Source organism: Canis lupus, chromosome 4, assembly GCF_003254725.2.
Source record: "Canis lupus dingo isolate Sandy chromosome 4, ASM325472v2, whole genome shotgun sequence".
Lineage (NCBI taxonomy): Eukaryota > Metazoa > Chordata > Mammalia > Carnivora > Canidae > Canis > Canis lupus.
Genome location: NC_064246.1, coordinates 32,977,681 through 32,998,402, shown reverse-complemented (window position 1 = coordinate 32,998,402; position 20,722 = coordinate 32,977,681). Strand labels below are relative to the sequence as shown.

General features: G+C 35.2%; 1 protein-coding gene across 11 annotated transcripts in view; it reads right to left on the bottom strand.

The window, feature by feature from the left end:
• CCSER2 (coiled-coil serine rich protein 2) overlaps positions 1 to 20,722 on the bottom strand; it is a 189,695-nt gene that overhangs the window by 109,200 nt on the left and 59,773 nt on the right. Inside the window, exon 1 of one of the 11 annotated variants that reach the window (XM_035715493.2) lies at positions 13,264 to 13,339. The exons of the other annotated variants lie outside the window; for them this stretch is intronic. The gene's annotated coding sequence lies outside the window, so the exon portion shown is untranslated. Of the gene's footprint in view, positions 1 to 13,263; positions 13,340 to 20,722 lie in introns of those variants that run through there. 11 annotated transcript variants of the gene reach the window in all.

Here is a 20,722-nt window from a genome sequence, read left to right as displayed (position 1 = left end):
TAAAATCAGAAGCAAAAATGGGGACATTACTACCAATCTTACTAAAACAAAAAGGATTTTAAGAGCATATTATGAACACTATGAACAACAGTATACAAATTAGACAATTAAGATAAATGGACAAACTTGTAGATACATAGAAAGTACCAAAATGACTCAAGAAAAAATAGAAAATCTGAACAAACTTAGAACAAGAGACATGATCAGTCTTCACAAATCTCCCAATAAAAAAACTACCAAATCAGATGGCTTAACTCGTGAATGCTACCAAAAATTTAAAGAATTAACACCATTCCCTTTCAAACTTTCCAAAAAAATATAACATTTCCTAACTCATTCCATGAGCCCAGAATTACCCTAATACAAATGCCAGACAAAAACACTACAAGAAAACTATAAACCAATATCCTTGCGAGATGGATATAAAAATACAAATATATTCTAATAAACTCAACCAATCACCATAGCAAAAAGATTTTAGGCCTGGGATTTATCCCAAGAATATAAGGATACTTACATATATGAAAATCAACCAATATAACATATCACATTAATAGAAGGAAAGGAAAAAACCGCATCACCTCAAATAATGCAGAAATAGCATTCAACAAAATTGATCATTCTTTCATAACAAAAATATTCAGAAAAGTAGAATATACAGAAATATAATGGAAATTTTTTCAATATGATAAAGGACCTTTATAAAAAATCCACACCTAACACACTCGATAGTAAGACTGTTTATTTAAGTTTATTTTCCTAAAATCAGAAGCAAAAAAGGATGTATGCTTTTACCACTGCTATTTAGCAATGTTCTAAAGGTTCTAGCCTAAACAATTACACAAGAAAATTAAATTAAAAGGCATCTGAATTGGAAAAGTAAAGCTATCTCTTTTCACAGATGACATGATTTTTTACATATAAATATGTATCACTTCCATATATGTGACATGATTTTACTTATATATATCATTTACATATATGTATCATATAATATATCTGACATATATATCATATATATTTTTGGGATGATATATATATATATATATATATATGTATCACATCCACTAAAGAACTACTAGAGCTAATAATAAACTCAGCAAAACGTTGCAGGGTACAATATCAACACTGAAAAATCAACCCCTATTTTTTTCTATACACCAAGAGGAACAATCCAAAAAATTTAAGAAAACAATTCCATAACAATGGCACACAAAAAACAAACAAACAAATGTCTAGAATAAGTTTAGCCAAAGAAGTAAAAGACTGATATGCTGAAAAGTACAAAATATTGCTGAAAGAAATTAAAAAGGATAGATATCCTAGATATCCTAGATAAATGAAAAGACATTTGTGCTCATAAACTAAGAACTGACATTAAAATAGCTACTAATCAATCTATAGATTCAATGAAATCTCTTTCAAAATTCAAATGGCTTTTGTTGTAGAAATGGAAAAACAGATTCTAAAATTCAAATGAAAATGTGAGATGCCCCAAGTATCAAAACAATATTCAAAAATAAAACAAATTTGAAAGACTCATACTTCCTTCTTTTAAGATTTATCTTTGTGATTAATCAAAAACATGTGATTTCAGATTACTACAGTATTCAAAACAGTGTGATACTGACAAAATGACAGACATACAAATCAACAGAATAGAACTGAGAGAACAGAAATAAATGTATACATCTCTGGCCAACTGATTTTTGACAAGGGTACCAATATCCCTCAATAAGGAAAGAGTCCTCTCCTCAACAAATGGTGCTGAGAGGGGATCCCTGGGTGGCTCAGCAGTTTAGCATCTGCCTTTGGCCCAGGGCATGATCCTGGAGTACTGGGATAGAGTCCCACATCAGGCTCCCTGCAGGGAGCCTGCTTCTCCCTCTGCTTGTGTCTCTGCCTCTGTGTCTGCCTCTCTCTGTGTGTCTCTCATGAATAAATAAATAAAATATTTTTTAAAAATGGTGCTGAGAGAGGGTAAATACCCACGTGCAAAAGAAGGAAGTTGAGGATCATCCACATTATAGCCTGTATGTGTACTCCATTCCTTTTTAAAGGACCATTACTTCACACCATATAATCTGTACAAAATTAAGTGGGTCAACAAACTAAATGTAAGAACTAAAACCATGTTAAGTTTAGAAGAAAACATAGAGGTAAATCTTTGTAACTTTGGATTTTGCATTTCTAAGATATGACACTAAGAGCAAAAGCAATGAAAGAAAATATAAATTGGATTTCATCGAAATTAAACTGGACTTCATTAAAATTGTATATCATAGGATATTATCAATAAAGTGGAAAGACAACCTATATGACAGGAGAAAATATTTGCAAATTGTGCATCTGATAAGTGTCTAGTATCCAGAATATATTAAAAACACAAGCACCATTTTTTAAAAAAATGGGTAAAGGACTTAAATACACATTTCTCTGAAAAAAGATATATAAATAGCCAGCAAACACATGAAAAGATGCTTAACACATCACTATTCATTTGGGAAATGTAAATACAAACCACAATAAATACCACTTAGCATCTAGTAAGATGGCTTTAATTTAAAAAAAAAATGTTTAAGGTAAAAAAAATAAAGGAAAAAAACAGAAAACAACTATTGTCAAGGACATAGAAAACTGAAAGCTTTATACATTCCTGGTGGTTTATAAAATGATTCAGCTGCTATAAAAAGTTTGGCAGTTCTTCAAAAAATTAAACACAGAATTAGTACAAAGTACATGCCCCTCAAAATTAAAGCAGGTACTCAAAGAAAAACATGTACATGCATGTTCATATCTGCACTATTCACAATAGCCAAAAGACAGAATTAACCCCTGTGTCCATCAACGGGTGAATGGAATGTATATATAATGGATATTAATCAGCTTTAAAAAAGAATATACTACCAATACATGCTACAATGTGGATGATCCTCAAAAACATCTTGGCAATAAAGGAAGCCAGACACAAAAGGTCACATATTATATGATTCTGTTTATATTAAATATCCAAAATAGATAAATTTAACATACAGAAAGCAGAGTGGAAGCTTCTAGAGGATGGGGAGGGGCAGATGGGAAGTAAATACTTAATGGGTAGGAGGTTTACTTTCGTGTGATGAAAACATCTTGAAACTAGACAAGAGTGGTGGTTGCACAATATTGCAAATGTACTGTCACTGAGATGTTTGTTTTAATATGGTCAAATTTATGTTATGTGAATTTCACCTAAGGGGAAAAAAAGCTTTTGGAAATTAAAAATTATTGCTCAAATATCTTACAAAATTACTTGCACATTTAACCTTTGGTCCAACATCACAATTCTAAGTATCTATCCCCCAAAATACAGAAAGACAAGGCTATTTATTAAAGATTTGCTTGTAACAATAAAAGCGTAATACATATGCTTAGAAATTGAAAGGAAGTAAATATACACAATATTTGCTTACTTTTTCTAAAATCACTGAAGTAACAAAAAAGTAAGTTAAAAAATTTCAAACAAAAACAAATATATTCATATCCTTTCCACTACTTAGCCTCCATAATATTATGCTCTTATGTAAAATAGATACTATTTGGATATTTGGGCTGTTTCCAATCTTCTCACAATTATAAATAATGCTTAAATGAGTCCCTAAAAATCCAAAGTAGAACTATACACACAAACCCAACTATGTATCAAGTTCATGGACTAACCACTCAGGGAGAAACTATTTCAAGTAGGAAAAAAAGGGAAAAAAGTCCTCAAACTGTTTTCAATAATTATATTGTCAGTGGTAGAATTTTTCACAGAACAGGAGAATCCCATCAACTGTTGCATCCCCAATAGTAGCCTCTCTCATTTAAGGCCTCACCAAGCAGTTCTGGTTTTACAATATGAGGTAAGGCATGATATTATTTTGCATAAAGCATTCAGGAAAAGGAAATCAATCATTTCACATAAAGCTTATTTAAACACTCCAGTTTCTCATCAATCCATACATTACTATAGTCTCACAGTCTAAAAGTAGCCACAGTTAGGACATCATTTACAAGTTTTGATACCGAAGTATACGCGGCTCCTGCTAAGGAGTACCAGAAAGGGCTTGTTTAAACCCAGTCATCATTTTACCTATTTGTGTATATAAGGCCTTAGGTCCCCTGAGGGGAAGTGTTAGGAGCCAAGGGACCCAGACCCTACTTCAATCTTCATTTTGACTTATCTACCAGACCACTGTCCCAGGGGATTCCAGGTCATTTGCATCTTTGCCTTTCACCTTTTACATTCTTCCAAACTGGGATATATAGAGAGTGGCCTTATTTAGGGCCTTTTAAGGTCGTGGAACCAGCACTGGCTCCCACTGGTACACTCAATGTTCAATAGTATTAGACTGGCAACTCTGCTTCAACCTCCTCAATGTTCGATACATTCATCCCATTTCTAATAAACATCCACCCTGAAAGGACAAGTCTCCAGGCTCTCCCCTTCTGTCTTCTCATCCTTTCTTATTAATGATTCTTCTTTGTTTTTAGAGACTTTAATAGCTATAAGGGAAACCGAGACAGCAAGTACAACAAAGGTTCTTGAACAGCTGCTTGGATTTACAGCATGTTTACACGCGATGCCCATGTAAACAGGGCCCCCTTACTCCTAGCAGGTACCATAATCTGGGTAAGAGATATACATTCAGTAGATGATTATCCCAATCACCATAAAGAGAGTCCAGCAGGGCTTGCTGTAAGGTATACAGGCACTTCATCTGGGGTTTTCCAGTAGGCATTTATAGAGGAAAGACTTTCTCTCTTCTCATGTGAACAAACTTCACAGGAGCTTTTATCCAGTCTACCAGGATACCTGCTCCCTTGGGAATCACCCACTGTATATTGCAATTTGTGACTGTTACATAGTGAGCTGTGGGTTCTATATCACCCAAGCATTCTCTTCCACTCTATAGCATTCAAAACCAAAGATACTACCCCTAAATTAGTCCAACCCATTTCAGTAAAAATTCTTCAAGAAACTAACGATGAACAGATCCACAAAATGAGACAACCCCTTGGCCCTATAACCACTGGTTTCAGAAGTTTCTTGGTTTTTCCCTCCCTCCAACAGGACTAATTTTCCAGTAACCAGGGGTCATAGCAATGCTGTCTGTTGTCCTAGGATAATTGTTCCCATTGCAGGTGGCTTCAAGACTACTGATTGTAGTTCAAACGGACTGAAATCTAAGCTCAGCATCAGAATCAGCTCCAGAACTCTACATTACTTTCATTTTAGCCATTACATATAACAGTAATCAGGGAATTGTATGTTTAGTTTCTTTCTTACGTATGTATCTGTGAGCCATCTCATTGGGAGTTGAATCTATCATCATTTCTAAATTCCATTCCATAACTTTTGCCTTTACTGATGGATCACAGCACAGCTGCAGTTTCATATCATGAGTGAATATATATAGCCACTGAAAAATAAAAAATTCCTCACTCTTTTGCCCCTTCATCCTTTCTCTTCTCAAACTACAGGTTTCAGTGAGTCAGGGTAATGACACAAACTCCAATGTCTTTTCATGCTAGCTAATCAGAGTTAAAACAAACTTCATAGGTTAAAAGTATAGTCTTCCAAAGGCTGACCTTAATTCAGACACTGCCAGCTAAAACTCACGGGTTCCCCAGCCCTAGAATAATCGGCTGGCTACAAATCCAGAGGTTCCCAGTACTCCCTCAGGTTCAATGATTCACTAGAACAACTCACATAATTCAGGAAGGCAATATAGTTTACAATTACAGTTTTATTACAGCAAAAGTGTATAAATCATGCCCAGCCAAAAGAAGAGACACATAGAGCAAAGTCTGGGATGATCCCAAATGCAAAGCTTCTGTAGTTCTCTCTCTGTGGAGTCAAAAGAGGTCATTTCCTTGGTATAGTGATGATTAACAATATGCAGAATATTGGTAGCCAGGGATGCTCATCTGTGATTCAGTGTCCAAAGTTTTTATTGAAGTTTCATTAGAGAGATACAACTGATCAAATTACTGGCCATATACTAAAGTTAATCTCCAGCCCACTTCCTCTGCTCCTCAGAGGTCAGACTAATACCACATGGCTAAATGGCCTAACCCTATAATCACTGGTGTGGTTTTTCTTGTATTGTTTACCCCCATCCTGAGTCACCTCATTAGCATTAACTATCAAGGCCATCATGAACAAAACACTCCTACCACTTGTGAAATTCCAAAGGTGTACACTGGTTCCCATGCACAAACTGTATACAAAAGCCAGCTGAATTCTTTGTTACACAACACAAGACTTACTTACTGTAAAACAAAACCACACAATAATACAGCATGTTATTGGCTAAAGAATAGACACACAGATCAACAAAATAAAACTCAGAAGTAGACCCACACAAATATACTCAACTGATTCCGACAAAGAGGGAGGGACAATTCAACATAGAAAGGACAGTCTTTTCAACAAACTGTGCTGCAACTCTTAAAATTATATGAAAGAGGGGATCCCTGGGTGGCGCAGCGGTTTGGCGCCTGCCTTTGGCCCAGGGCGCGATCCTGGAGACCCGGGATCGAATCCCACATCGGGCTCCCGGTGCATGGAGCCTGCTTCTCCCTCTGCCTGTGTCTCTGCCTCTCTCTCTCTCACTGTGTGCCTATCATAAATAAATAAAAAAAAAAATAAAAAAAAATAAAAAAAAATTAAAAAAAAAATTATATGAAAGAAAATTAACCCAAATACAAGTATTAAACAGAAATTAACTCAAAATGGATCACAGACAAAAATGTAAAGTACAAGACTATAAAACTTCTTAAAGTAGAAAACCTACATGACCTTGGTTGGGTTTAATAATGATTTTTAATTACAATACCAATAGCATTATCTTTGAAAGAAAACACTGATAAGCTGGAATTTATTAAAACTTCTGCTCTGTGAAAGACACTTTTAAGAGAATGAAAAGACAAGGCACAAACTAGGAGAAAATATTTGTAAAACATATATCTGATAAAAGATTTATATCCAAAATATACAGAGAATTCTTAAAACTCAACAATAAGAAAACAAGTCAATTAAAAAATGGGCAATGGATCTAAACTGACACTTTACCAAAGATATATAGATGACAAATAAGCATATGAAAAGATGCTCAGCATTATTATTAGGGAATTGCAATTTTAAAAACAATGAGATACCACTGGACACCTATAAAATGCCTAAAATTCAAAACACTGACAATAACAACTGCTGATAAGAATGCAGAGCAACTGGAACTCTGTTAGTGGGAATGCAATTTTGTACAGCTACTTTGTAAAATAATTGGACAATTTCTTTCAAATAAGGCTTTTAAACATAGCCTTACCATATGATCAAGCAACTGCACTCCTTGGTATTTTCCCAAGTGATTTAAAGAAACATCTGTTCCCAGAAATACCTACATGTGGATATTTATGGCAGCTTTATTGATAATAGCCAAAAACTGGAAGCAAGCAACATTTCCTTTGATAGATGAATGGATAAACAAACTGTGGTACATTCATACAATGTAATATAATTTATCAGTTTAAAAAATGAGGTATCAAGCCACAAAGAGGCATGCGTGAATCTTTAATGCATATTGCCAGTATGAAAAAGCTATATATTGTATGATTTTAATTATATGACATTCTTTAAAAGGCAAAATTACAGAGATTGATCAGTGTTTGCCAGGGGCTCACTGCGGAGAGGAGTAAACAGATGAAGTATAGGGAACATTTTAGGATGGTGAAATTACTCTTTATGATACTGCAATGGTGAATACAAAACATAAAGCATTTGTCCAAATCCACTGAACTTTACAGCACAAGGAGTAAACCTTAATGCATCCAAATTTATTTAAAATTCTTTCAGGAGTCAGGATCTCTGGAGGAAGTATAGAATGTAACAAACATCTAAATGTATTTATTACAAGTGTATGAAACAACTCACTGAAGGGGATGAGTGGTATAAGGTGCTGACCTAAGTAACTTCAGAAACGGAGTCTAAGACTAAAGGCTATGAAATTCTATAAGCACTGTACTCTAGTTGATAAAGGTGTTTCCTGTAGAGGTATAAATTAACAACTCTGAAATGACTATACATATATACTAGAATTGAATTATTATACAAATGGATGATTGAAGGTAAGCAGTTTTCTTTCTCTTGGAGTGGGAGGTTTCAAACAAGCTAGGGGAAAAAGCAAGAATGATGCACATCGTAATGTGCATGGTAATGTGAAATCATGTTTAGCTCAAAATGTAAATGGTTACATACAGAAATATTTATAGATAGGTGTATATATACAGGTTAGCACACATATATCTCCTCTTTCAGCTGACAAAATCTAGAACCCAAACCTTCATTGCCACACACCTCAGATGCAAATTTTCATTTCTAATACAATTATCCAATTAGAAGCAGGCTCTTTGGGTGCCCAGGTAGCTCAGCTGGTTGAGTGTCTGATCTTTGATTTCAGCTCAGGTCATGTCTCAGAATCCTGATATCAAGCCCCCCACGCTGGGCTCCATGCTCAGCAGGGAGTCTACTTGGGACTCTTACCTTCTGTCCCTCCCCCTGCTCATGCACTTTCTAAAATAAATAAATCTAAAAAAAAAAAAAAGAAACAAAGAAAGAAAGAAAGAAAGAAAGAAAGAAAGAAAGAAAGAAAGAAAGAAAGAAAGAAAGAAAGAATGAATCTAAGGCTCTTTGGAGAAAGGGCTGATTCTAATACTGAGGCAGAAAAAAATACAAGGGGAGTTTGGAACATCTTGTAATGCCAGAAAGTTTAAAAACAGAAAAAGTTACCCAAAGCCAAAGTCACAAAAAAAATACAATGATACGGGTACAAATTAGAACCAAAAGTATAAAATATATAAGTCCATACTAATGTAAAGAAATGATGGAATAAATAAGCAAGTGACAAATGAGAGAAGTCCCTTTCCATCTTGGTCTTCTATCCAAAAACATATTTCCCCAATCTAATCATAAGGAAAGCATGAAATAAATCCCAGTCAGGCAACATTCTAGAAAATATCTGACTACTAGTATTCTTCAAAATTCTTCTTTCAAGGTCATCAAAATCAAGGAAAGTCTGAGACTGTCACAACCAAGAGGGGTCTAAAGGAGACATGACTACTAATTCTAATACAGTATCCTGGAAGGAATCATAGAACAGAGAAAGGAGGGGAAAATGAAGAATATCTAAATAATATGGACTGACTAATGAGATATCAATATTGGTTCATTAATGTGACAAATATGTCATATTAATGTAATATGCTAAAAAGGGAATAGGAGATGTGGGATATACAGGTATATCAGCAATAATTTTATAAATCTAAAACTCAAAAGTTTACTAAAAATTGAACATTTACTGGGATCTTAATGATATTAAGAAATGACTTAATTTTTAGAGGTACAATAATGAAATTTAGCTATGTCTGAATAAGAGTCCTTATCTATTAGTAAAACATTCAGAAATAACTAATTATTAAGGCATACTGAAATACCTACATATAAATGTACAAATGTACATTTACATGTAAATATTTTATATTACATTACCACATAAATCATGATGTGTGTAAGACTCACTCAACCCCATTTGGGGAGAGGAGTGGGTAAATACAGATGTAAGTGAAAAAAGGCCATGATTTTGATCATCCTTTAAGTTGAATACCTGATATAGTGAACCCCCTTGGCTCTTCTCTCTAGGTTTGACTATGTCTGAAACTTTGTATAAAAAATTAAGTAACTGCCTGATCTAAATAAAACTTAACAGAAGAGCCAGAAGATAAGACTCTAGAAGACTACCCTCAGAAGGATAAAGGACAAAAGAAAAAAAAAGTTAAAAAAATGAATGAAGAATGAGCAGAAATAGAGAAACAGGATATAATAATCAACTATTAGAAGTTCTAGGAAAAGGGCACAGAAACAATGGAAGGGATAAAATAGTAAAAAAAAGAAAAGGAAATTTTCCAGATTTGAAAAGGATAATGGATCATTTAAGAAGGCTTGAAAAATTTTAGTTTGTAATAATATCACAGATACCCAAAATATAGTGAGCAAAAATAAATAAATCCAAACTAATACTTAGCCCCAGTAACTTCTAAAGCAGTGTTTTTCCTTTTCTCTCACTCCCATCAGAACACTGAAAAATTTCTGCTCAGAGCGATTTCAGATATAATACTTCTACAAGACTCTTCCAGAAATAAAGGTTAAGACAGTCTAACCCCAAAGAAAACTCAAATGGCCAGAGGTGATGACAGTGACCAAGTTTAAATAAGCTTGTAAAATATCACTACAATACAAATATTTTACAGAAGAAATTTCCTTAAAATAGAGCTTGTTCCCAGACTAAGAGACTAGAACAACAAGGCTCTATTGACATGTCTACTCAAATTCTTTACAAAGACAATGACACAAAAATCTTAAAAAAAAAAAAATTAAATGACCATCATTGTATTCCCTGTGAATTATGTAACTAGAAAGAAAAGACTTCAGCTATAGCTCAATGCTTTATAAATTTCTTTTGCTCTCAAGACACACTTATCTTAGATTTTCTTCCATCCTTCCCAGGAACAAACCTACCTTAATTCCCAGGAACACCTTAAAAAAATAAACACAGTATACAGGGTCACAAATCTAAGAGCTCCAGATGACAAATGACTACTCACTGTTTCATTTTGGGATCTCCATGCTGAAATTATGATTTCTCATGAAATATTTTTAAGAATTCTACTGCAATAAAAATAGGAATTCCAGAGAAATGAAATAATTTTCCTGATAAGGAGAATAATTCCTGGAATAACCCCTGTGAATATGTTAGGTTACACAGCAAAAGAGGAATTAAGGTTGCAGGTGGAATTATGGCTGCCAGTGAGCTGACCTTAAAATAGGGATTTTATCCTGGATTATCTACATAGGTCCACTGTAATCAGAGGAAGGCAGAAGAGAGGCAGAGGAAGAATGATCAAAGAGATGCAATGTTGCTGGCTTTAAAGATGGAGAAAGTGGGGAGGGAAGCATCATTAAACGGCAGCTGCTTAAAATGGAAAAAGTTAAAAAAAAAAAAAAAAGGATTCTCCCCTAGAACCTCCAAAAAGAACACAGCCCTGCTGACAACTTGATTTTATCCCATGGAGATCTGTGTCTGACTTCCTACCTACAGAACTATGAGATAATAAATGAGTATTGTTTTAAGACACTAGGTTTGTGGTAATTTGTTAAAACAGCTAGAGTAAACTAATAATACACTGTTTCTTTAAATTCTATAATAAGACTTATTTCAGTTTCTTCTGTTTTAAATCCAATCCTATTCCCATTGCCTGAAAACTTCATAGTTTAAGTATCTGTTCCCTCCATTCTGTGATACTTCCCAGGGCTGAAAGAAAGGCCAACACATAAGCACATTCCCAACTGAAAAGGAAAGAGAGTCAGTATGTGACTTGTGTGGTATTTCTGGTGGAGGCGGATAACTGTCTCTACCCTGCCAATCTTTTTTTTTTTTTTAATTTTTTTTATTTATTTATGATAGTCACAGAGAGAGAGAGAGAGGCGCAGACACAGGCAGAGGGAGAAGCAGGCTCCATGCACCGGGAGCCCGATGTGGGATTCGATCCCAGGTCTCCAGGATCGTGCCCTGGGCCAAAGGCAGGCGCCAAACCGCTGCGCCACCCGGGGATCCCCTACCCTGCCAATCTTATAATACACTGCACACCTGGGCGAAAAATCCAAGTCAAGTTCTGCTTGACTTAAAACCTTTTTAAAATTTACTTTAGCCTTTGCAGGTTTCAGATGAGTAATTTTAGCCACACTGATTATCATGGTGGGTGGCAGATTTCAGTTAACATGTATGTTTGTTGACAGTTTAGCTGAGCTATTCCATCATATTGCTGCCTCAGCATACATTTTTCAAACAAACTGTCAGCAAGGGCCTTAAACTGATCTTAATCCCTTGTGCAAGTATAAACCCTAGATAACAGCTCACAGTCACAAGCAAATTTAAGCTCCTTGCCTCCCAACACCTTCCCCTTGTGTGGCCCATAGGCAAAACCCCTGAGAAGCTTACCAAAACCCTTGACTGGGTCTAACTGGGCAATCCACCTTAGCCCAGGAACCCTAAAGCCCTCTAACTCACAGACCCTAATAAAGGCATGTGCCCCAGTTCCTCACTCTTTCTGCCTTGATCTTCCTATGTGGTGCCTCAAGGCAAGGAGTATACTTTCTCCAGGGCCTGTGAGTGGAAAAGTTCTCTTTGTTTCTCTTGTGGTCTTTTGACTCACCATCCAGCACCTTGGAGGTTCTATTTAAAAATGTTGATTTAAGAAAATCATAACAATGTTTAACAAATTGAAATGCCAAATGCAGTAATGATTTAGTGTAGTACTCTTGTTGGATGATGGAAAAATTAATGTATTTAATGGCCCCAACTCCTTCAGTATTCTGAATTTCCTTCTTTGAGATTCAATTTTCTGTCCTTAAAACCATTCAACTTACAGCATTAGTGAGTGCTCACTTTTAGCTGGGCATCAGATTTTTGTTTTGTTTTGTTTTGCACATTACATCAAAGGGAGTTTAATATGCCTCTTTCTATGCCTAAAATGAATGCTCACCCCTCTCTTTTCCTTGGCCAACTGGTCAATTTTATATTCATTTTTTGAAACTCAGCTCACTGAAACCTGAACACACAGAGTTAAAACTCCCTTCTGCATTATTTTGAGACCACATGCATACTAATCATAGCGTGCATATCAGTTATAAAATTACACTATGATTACTTATATCTGCCAATCATACTAGACTTTGTATTCACTAAGGACAAAGACAGCCTTATCCGTATCAGTATCTTCAGCACTTAACAGTATGCCTGGAACACAGTAAAAGTTCAATACATAACTAGTAAATTTAACTTCAGATTGTAATAAACAATCTCTAAGAAATAATAAAGAGTGAAGAAAAATATGTTTCAAGGGTCACCACAACTATATTTGTTAAATTTAAACTTTTTCATATATAAAAGTTACATTAACAGGTCAAAAAAGAACCTACAACAATAATTAAATGCAAATGGAAGATTTACTAGTTTGACAAAAAATATATATAAATTAAAAGAAATTTAGTTTCCTCATCTCATTTTGTCCCCTTATCTGTAAAAACAAAACAAAAAACAAAAAATGAGTTGGATCCTTCTATGTGTTCAAATTCTGTATTCTCTATCACAGCATAGCTGAAAGTATCAGTTTGAAATTTTCATTTACCTATATTAAGACGGTCTCAACTTTCTGTAAGCTGTCCCTCCACTATGACGTCTGTGCTAATGTCACATTTTTAGTTACTTGTACCTTGCTATTATGACACGTGGTACCTTAGAAACTTACTTTGTAAATAGGTTATGTCACAGTATGAATGGGAAAATACTGAGTAGTATTAAACAGCACCTTTAGTTTTTCTATTTATCTCAAATTAAATGGCTTGTCATTATAGCACCAATTTCAACAAGAATATATTAAGCCCTTATTTAGTGCCAGAAACCTAAGAGTGATGAGAGATGATGAAATATCCAGTATATTCAAGTATATTCTCCAACATAACAGGAGGTTAAAAGCAACTAGACAGACCAGCATAAGATGATAACAACCCACAAAGAACCAGTCAAAGGAGTATAGATTTGACATTATAAGTAATGGGAAAACTAAGAGAAAAATAACAAGTCAAACCAACAATTCAGGATAATTTTGGCAGAATGAATAGAACCAACAATATTAGTCAGAATTTCTAAAAGTGAGGAGGTTAACACTACTATTCTCCCCTACACTCAACAAATAATGCAATTTTGCCAACTGTACCCTCTAAACCTGTTTTCAAAATCACCCATCTCTCTAGATCTCCATTTTTCCACTTTAGCACAAGCTACTACCATCCTTTCGGGAACAATAACTTCCAGCATCTTTTCTAGTTCCCTTCTAATTCAATCTTCATAAAGAATATTTTTTAAATGTAAATCAAATTATGTCCCTTTCAAGCTTAAAATCCTCCCAGAATTCCCTTTTAATTTTTAGGACAAAGATCAAATCCTTTGAGCTCCATAAGAGCTCTGTACTTATAGCCTCCTCTCCTGCCGCTCCTCCCTTCTGTGTCAGTGCTCAAGCTACAGTAAGTAGCCTTCTCATAGTTCCTCAAACATTCCTTAATCCCTTCCTGCCCCAAAGCCTTCCCACATGCTGTTTACTAAAACACATAACATACTTGTAACTATGCATACCCTTTTAGCCCTAGGGCAACTTAACCTAAATATCATTTCCAAAAAATGCCTTATCTAACACCCACACTACACCATGCTTTCCAATTACATACTTTCATACTTTGCAATTCTCCTCTGTAGATCTTTCCCCACTTAATAACTGAAGATAGTTACTAAGCTAAGTATTACAACTACATCTGCCTCATTAGGACGCTAGCACCACTAAAATAAAAGCTCTAGCTCCCTGATCAACACATCCTCAATATCCTGCACCTAACAGTCACTCAAATATGTTGGATGGACTCATGAGGACCAGAGAAAGAATGGTGCTAGGAATGACAACAGAAATAAAAGTGAATGCCTAAAGAGTTTACACAGACTTACATTTAGTTTGAAAATTTAATTTCTGAATCTTTAAAATTTTTTGTAGTATTCTAAAGCAGGAGTCAACAAACTTTTTTAAAAGCCAAAATAGTAGGGGTGCCTGGATGGTTCAGTCAGTCAAGCATCCAACTCTCGATTTCAGCTCAGGTCATAATCTCAGAGTCATGGGATCGAGCCTCGCATCGGACTCTGCTACTCTCAGTGCAGAGTCTGCTTGTCACCCTACCCCCATCCCTAAAATATATAAATAAATAAAATCTTAAAAAACAAAACAAACAAAAAAACAAAGATGACCAAATTGTACTTTTTTTAGGTTTGCGGGCAATACAGTCTGATGCAACTATTCAATCCTGCCATAGCAGCATGAAAGCAGACATATACTATATGTAAATTAAAAGGCATGGTTGCACTGCAATAAAACTTTATTTACAAAAATAGGCAACCTGCAGGCTACAGCTTTACTGGCCCCTATTAATATATCCCAAAGAAACAGAACACAGAAATTAAATGCAAAAAATAAAAACTGTTCTCTTTTCATTTTAAACTCATAAAGAAGCTTTTTTTGAAGTGCCTTACAAACTTCCCCAAACTCTGAACTCAAAATGAGTTAGCAAGCATTAATTAAAAGCATACATGGAATCTTCCTTTAATGGTCAAAATTAAGTTTATCTCCTCTCTTAATTTGGATCTTAAAGCTCCTGTTGAGGCAGTAACTGTCTCTATTAATATGTATGTCTCATAACCAGAGTACAGAGCACATAGTGGAAATTAAAAACACATGCTGAACAAACGAATGAACCAACCATAGATTAGTCTTTCCCCTTTTTATTCTAGTCTGCTATAGTTTGGTGCAGAGACAAGAGGAGAAGCAATTAATCTGAATGTTTTGATTGTCAAAAAAAGGTATTCTCGAGTAAGACTGAAAAGAAACAATTTTCCAAAAGGCAGACATTTAATAACAAAGAGAAAACAGAATACAACGGTAAACATCTACTTCTTTACCTTAAAGAAACCCAGTATAAATTTATGGTCCCACATAGTACAGTAGAGATAATAAACTGGGAGCCAATTTATTCCAAGTTTTAATTCCTCTGTGTTTCTTAAGGGATTGTGTGACTTAGCTTTTCTAGGTTTCAGTATCCTTACCTATAAAATGAGTGGATAAGAGTAAATGATCTCTACGTCCTCAATTCCAGAGTATCTAATTTTTCTATATATAAAAGCCAAGAAGATGAATGAAAACAAATGCAAAATCTCATAAAACTGAATAATAAAGGGTAGGAAAGGGTAGTATACAATCTCCATTGTGATCAGTATGACCAATAGGTCTAAAATGAAAATTCAGAATGTATAAATTGTCACAATATATGTAGATCCAATGTCCAAGAAAACAAAAACTGGGAGTTAAAAAGTAATCCCATCCTCCTTTATTTGTAAAAATAAAAAATCATGGTGCAGCACACTTAGCATGCTGAATAGATACATGTCAACAGAAACACAATGGAAATGCAGGACAATTAAACAATCAAAGGAATGAAAATAGTCCACAGGAACAAAACAAAAATGAATAAATAACAAAAAATGCTTTTATCTCAGAAGAAATCTAGATCTGTCGTTATTTAAGGCAGCTATTGATGTAAAGCAATCAATAATATCAAATAGACACATTTATCATGTGCACTGTTAGCAAATAAAGACTATTATACACTGTGCTAATTCGTGTTACACTTATTTTACAGTACTGGACACTGTATTCAAGTCATTTCTATAAACAATTCTTCCTAAAAATTGAATTGAAAATATCTAACAGACCAATAATTCCATTATCCTCTTAGTTGCCTCTCTTAGAAATCAGTAATCTTTAAATTCCACGTCAATTTACAGAAAATACAAACACATACACATACACACACACACACAAGCTATTGTGAGTTATTTCCACTTATTGGAAGATAGCAAATACTAAGAATAAAAATATTCCAATATTTCCAGCTAATAAAACCTATGATTAGCTTCAGTGATGACAGACCTTGGTGAAGGCCACTTCAATAACTATGCCATCAGTTTAGAATAACTTAAACTGAAAAAAAATGAGTTTTGCTAAACTGTGCTTAAACTTAACTATTTTATTTATAGTACAAGAGCTAAATTTATCAACGTCAAATGAATAATTTCTTTAAATTAATAACCATATTATTTTTTTAAAAACTCAAAAGTATGTCTCCAGTCATGTTATGCAGAAGCATAATGGCCCCCTCAAAGATGTCCATATCTTAATCCCTGGAACCTGTGAATGTTAGATTACATGGCAAAGAAGAACTAAGGTTACAAATGAATTACTATTGCTAAGGAGGAGACCTTAAAATAGGGACAGTCTGGATTATCCAATTGGGCCCAACGTAATCACAAGGGTCCTTATATGGAAGAGAGACAAGGTTACAGTAACATGATGTGAGACTCAACCTACCATTGTAGCTCCGTAGATGGAAGGGGCTATGAGCCAAGCAATGTGTGCAGCCTTGGGGCTAGAAAGACAAGGAAAGAAATTCTCCTCTAGAGCTTTCAAAAGGAACACTGCCTCGCCTACCATTTTTTTTTCAGTCCACTGAGAGCCTGGGTCCTAAAACAGTACAATAAGTTTGTGTTGTTTTAACCTATCAAGATTTTTGGTGACTTGTCACAGCAATAAGAACAAACTAATACACCTATAGATTTATAAATGTGTTTTTAATTAAAGTCTGAATCTGATTACAAAAACAATAAAAATCAGAATGCCTAGCATCCTTAATAATGAATCCTATTCTTCTTTTAAAGAATAGCAATTATGTAGTTCTTTACTGCTACAACACACAACAAAGATAGTATTATATGTGCTATATTTTTTCCAAATAAATATTATTTTTCCTCTTTGAAACAGTTTTGCAATAAATGCCTCTTTAATCTTAACGGTTGAGTTGATCCCAGATTCTCAAATAACCTTCCAACACAAAACACTGTGCACTTTCCTCATTGATTATAAGTTTACTGAACATTATGATAATCTAATTCACATTTCCTAAAAATCAGAGCAGTTCACGTCAAACTTTGAATGTAACCAGTGTTTGAAAAATGAAGCTTTTAGCTCTCTTGGCACTTCTACACCCAAATTTCCATTTTAATCACATAAAATAAAACAGATTCTATAAAATTTGCTACATATAGAAGCATTTTCCATGATTTTTATGAATTTGTTGTCATTAGCTTTGATAATAAAACAGATACATGTATAGATCTGGAAATGTTTATACTGCACTGTATTATTAAGATTAAGATGTCCAAGAGCATCTTCATAAATATTCTTTCAAATGGGCAGGTAGGATTGGGGGTGGAGGAGTGAGGCATGAGGAGTCAGAGACTGAGCAAGCTAAGGAAGACATACATACAGAGCAGCAGTGAACATGGGGAATTGGAACCTGAGTAATGTGAAAAGAGTATCCATGCTCAGGTTGGCCTAGCATATCAGGGGTTGAGCACATCAGGAGTAAAGATGGGTGAAAAGGGGGCATCTGAGGCTGGAGGTTGGCCTGGTATGAGATATGAGAATTTAAGCAGAAATATGTGGGGGATGGCTTGATGTAGTAAGTCAGAGCCCAAACAGAATAGAGACATTATCCATGCATGGTGGTGACCCACTTAGGGCTTCAGAGCCCAAGTAGGATGAGAAAGATATAAATGGGAAAGAGGAAGTGGTGGCAAAGAATAGAAATCCATTACACAGGGGAAGAGATCAAATAAGTAAATATTTTAACGATAACAGAAGTCAGGTATATCAGCATCAGAGAAGGGAGGTCACAAATCATAAAGACTCCTAACTCTGGGAAACGAACTAGGGGTGGTGGAAGGGGAGGAGGGCAGGGGGTGGGGGTGAATGGGTGACGGGCACTGAGGGGGGCACTTGACGGGATGAGCACTGGGTGTTATTCTGTATGTTGGCAAATTGAACACCAATAAAAAATAAATTATTAAAAAAGTATATATATATATAGAAAAGGGAAAACTATAATGAACCCTGTGGCATTGGACTGGAATTGGAGGTATTAATATGAACTCATGGTTTTCAATACATAAAGATAATGTAGAAACAAATATTGGTGTAAATGTGTATGTATAAAGTCAACACACACATTTATATTCCCTAGTTCTTGGTCGACTGAAGATGCCTGGAAGCAGCAGCTTTTCAACAGCAGGAGTATACCTAGCTCCCAGAATTTGGCATCAAAAACAGCATTTTCCCTTAAAAGGAACCAAGGCTTTTAGAGAAATGGCTGATTACAGGACTAGGGCAGAAAAAGTGTAAGGCGAAACTAGAAATGTTTTGTACAAGAAAGCAAAAACTGCTCAAAGAATGACAGATCTAGCAGAAAAGGACACAGAAGTCAGCTACACATTGGCCGGAAGACTAAAGAAAGACCACAACAACCAAAACCAACATGTGATTCTAACGTGGATCTCTTTTGCTAATAGAAGATATTATTAGTCAACTGGAAAAACCTGAGTGGCATCTGAAGATTAGAGAGTAGTCATGTATTAATGTTAGTATCACGATCTGAAAGGTCATACTATGGTTACATAGGAGAATGTTCCTGTTTCTCAGAAATTTTCATTAAAGAATCTGAGAGTGATGGGGCAGTAGGTAGGCAATTTACTCTCAAAGGGTTCAAAGAAAAATAAAATCATTTGTACTATACGCTGTCACTTTTTATTATGTACAAATGGTCTCTGGATCATTTGTAAATATTATCAATACCATTTATCCCAACCTCTTATCATCATCTTATAAATATGAATGAATGATGAAAGATCTCAAGAAATCTATTAATTCTTAAATCTATTAAGAAGAAAAGACAAACATGAATGAGGTCAAAAGTTTAGCCATGCAAACAGCATATGGGCCACAGGCCAAAATCTGAGACTTTATTCTAAACTTAAACAATAGAATTTAAACATAAATAACAAGGAGCTTAATAGTGACGCAAAATCTATGGTAAAACCTCTGGGAGTGGGGGGTGGGGGGGTACAAATACCAGAAAATGAAAATTTTACAAAAGTAAATTAAAAAGTTTATATATGTAACTCACATCACTGGCACTTCACTTATCTAGGGTACTCATTTCACTTCACAATAGCAAGTTCTACCTCAAGATAGGAAGAAAAGTGAATAAGACATAGTCCAGGGACTCCTGGATGGCTCAGTGGTTGAGCTTCTACCTTTGGCTCGGGCATGACGCCAGGGTCCTGGGATCAAGTCCCACATTGGGCTCCCCGCAGGGAGCCTGCTTCTTCCTCTGCCTCTCTCTGTATCTCTCATGAATGGATAAATAAAAATCTTTAATTAAAAAAAAAAAAAGGAGACGGACCGGTTCTTGCCTTCCAAAGTACTTCAGTATAGGTGGGGAGACCAATAAAAAGCTATATACCTCAAGGCAAAATAAAGTTGCTAAAGCTAGGAGTAGGAAGATGCAGTACGGTTAGAAGAGAGGACAGAGTAGTTAATTCTAATTGGAAAAAATAATTTACATTGTTCCTACATATATTAAGTCAGATTAGGGCAAAACTAGATGAAAAGAGGCAGTCTTTACCATCTAACAGGAAAAAGAAAAATAGAAAACCAGAATATGAGTGAAAAAGTGCTATAGGGTCTCATGACTGAACAGTTAACCCTTCTGGAAAGGGCATGAGGGGAAGTCTGAAGCCTTAGGAGGTGAACAGACTTGATAGGCAGAGGAAGAGGGAAGAGGGAAGAGGGAAGAGGCATGCTAGGCTATAGAAAAGCTTAGGCAAAGGCAGAGAATAGGAGCATTAGAGAACTATAAATAAACTCAAATGGTCTTTGTATATCGATGCAGCCCCTGAACACAGATACAAATTTAAAGCAGCAGCAGCAACATGATCTCACTGGAGTTTAATGAAAACAGTCTGACAGTAATGTGAAAGACAGTTAAACAGGGTGAAAACCAAGCAACATGGAGACAAGACCACCCCTGAGATAATTTATGTGAATACACTTTAAAAAGATTAAAACACCCCCAGTCTCTCCCTTAAGTAAAAGTACT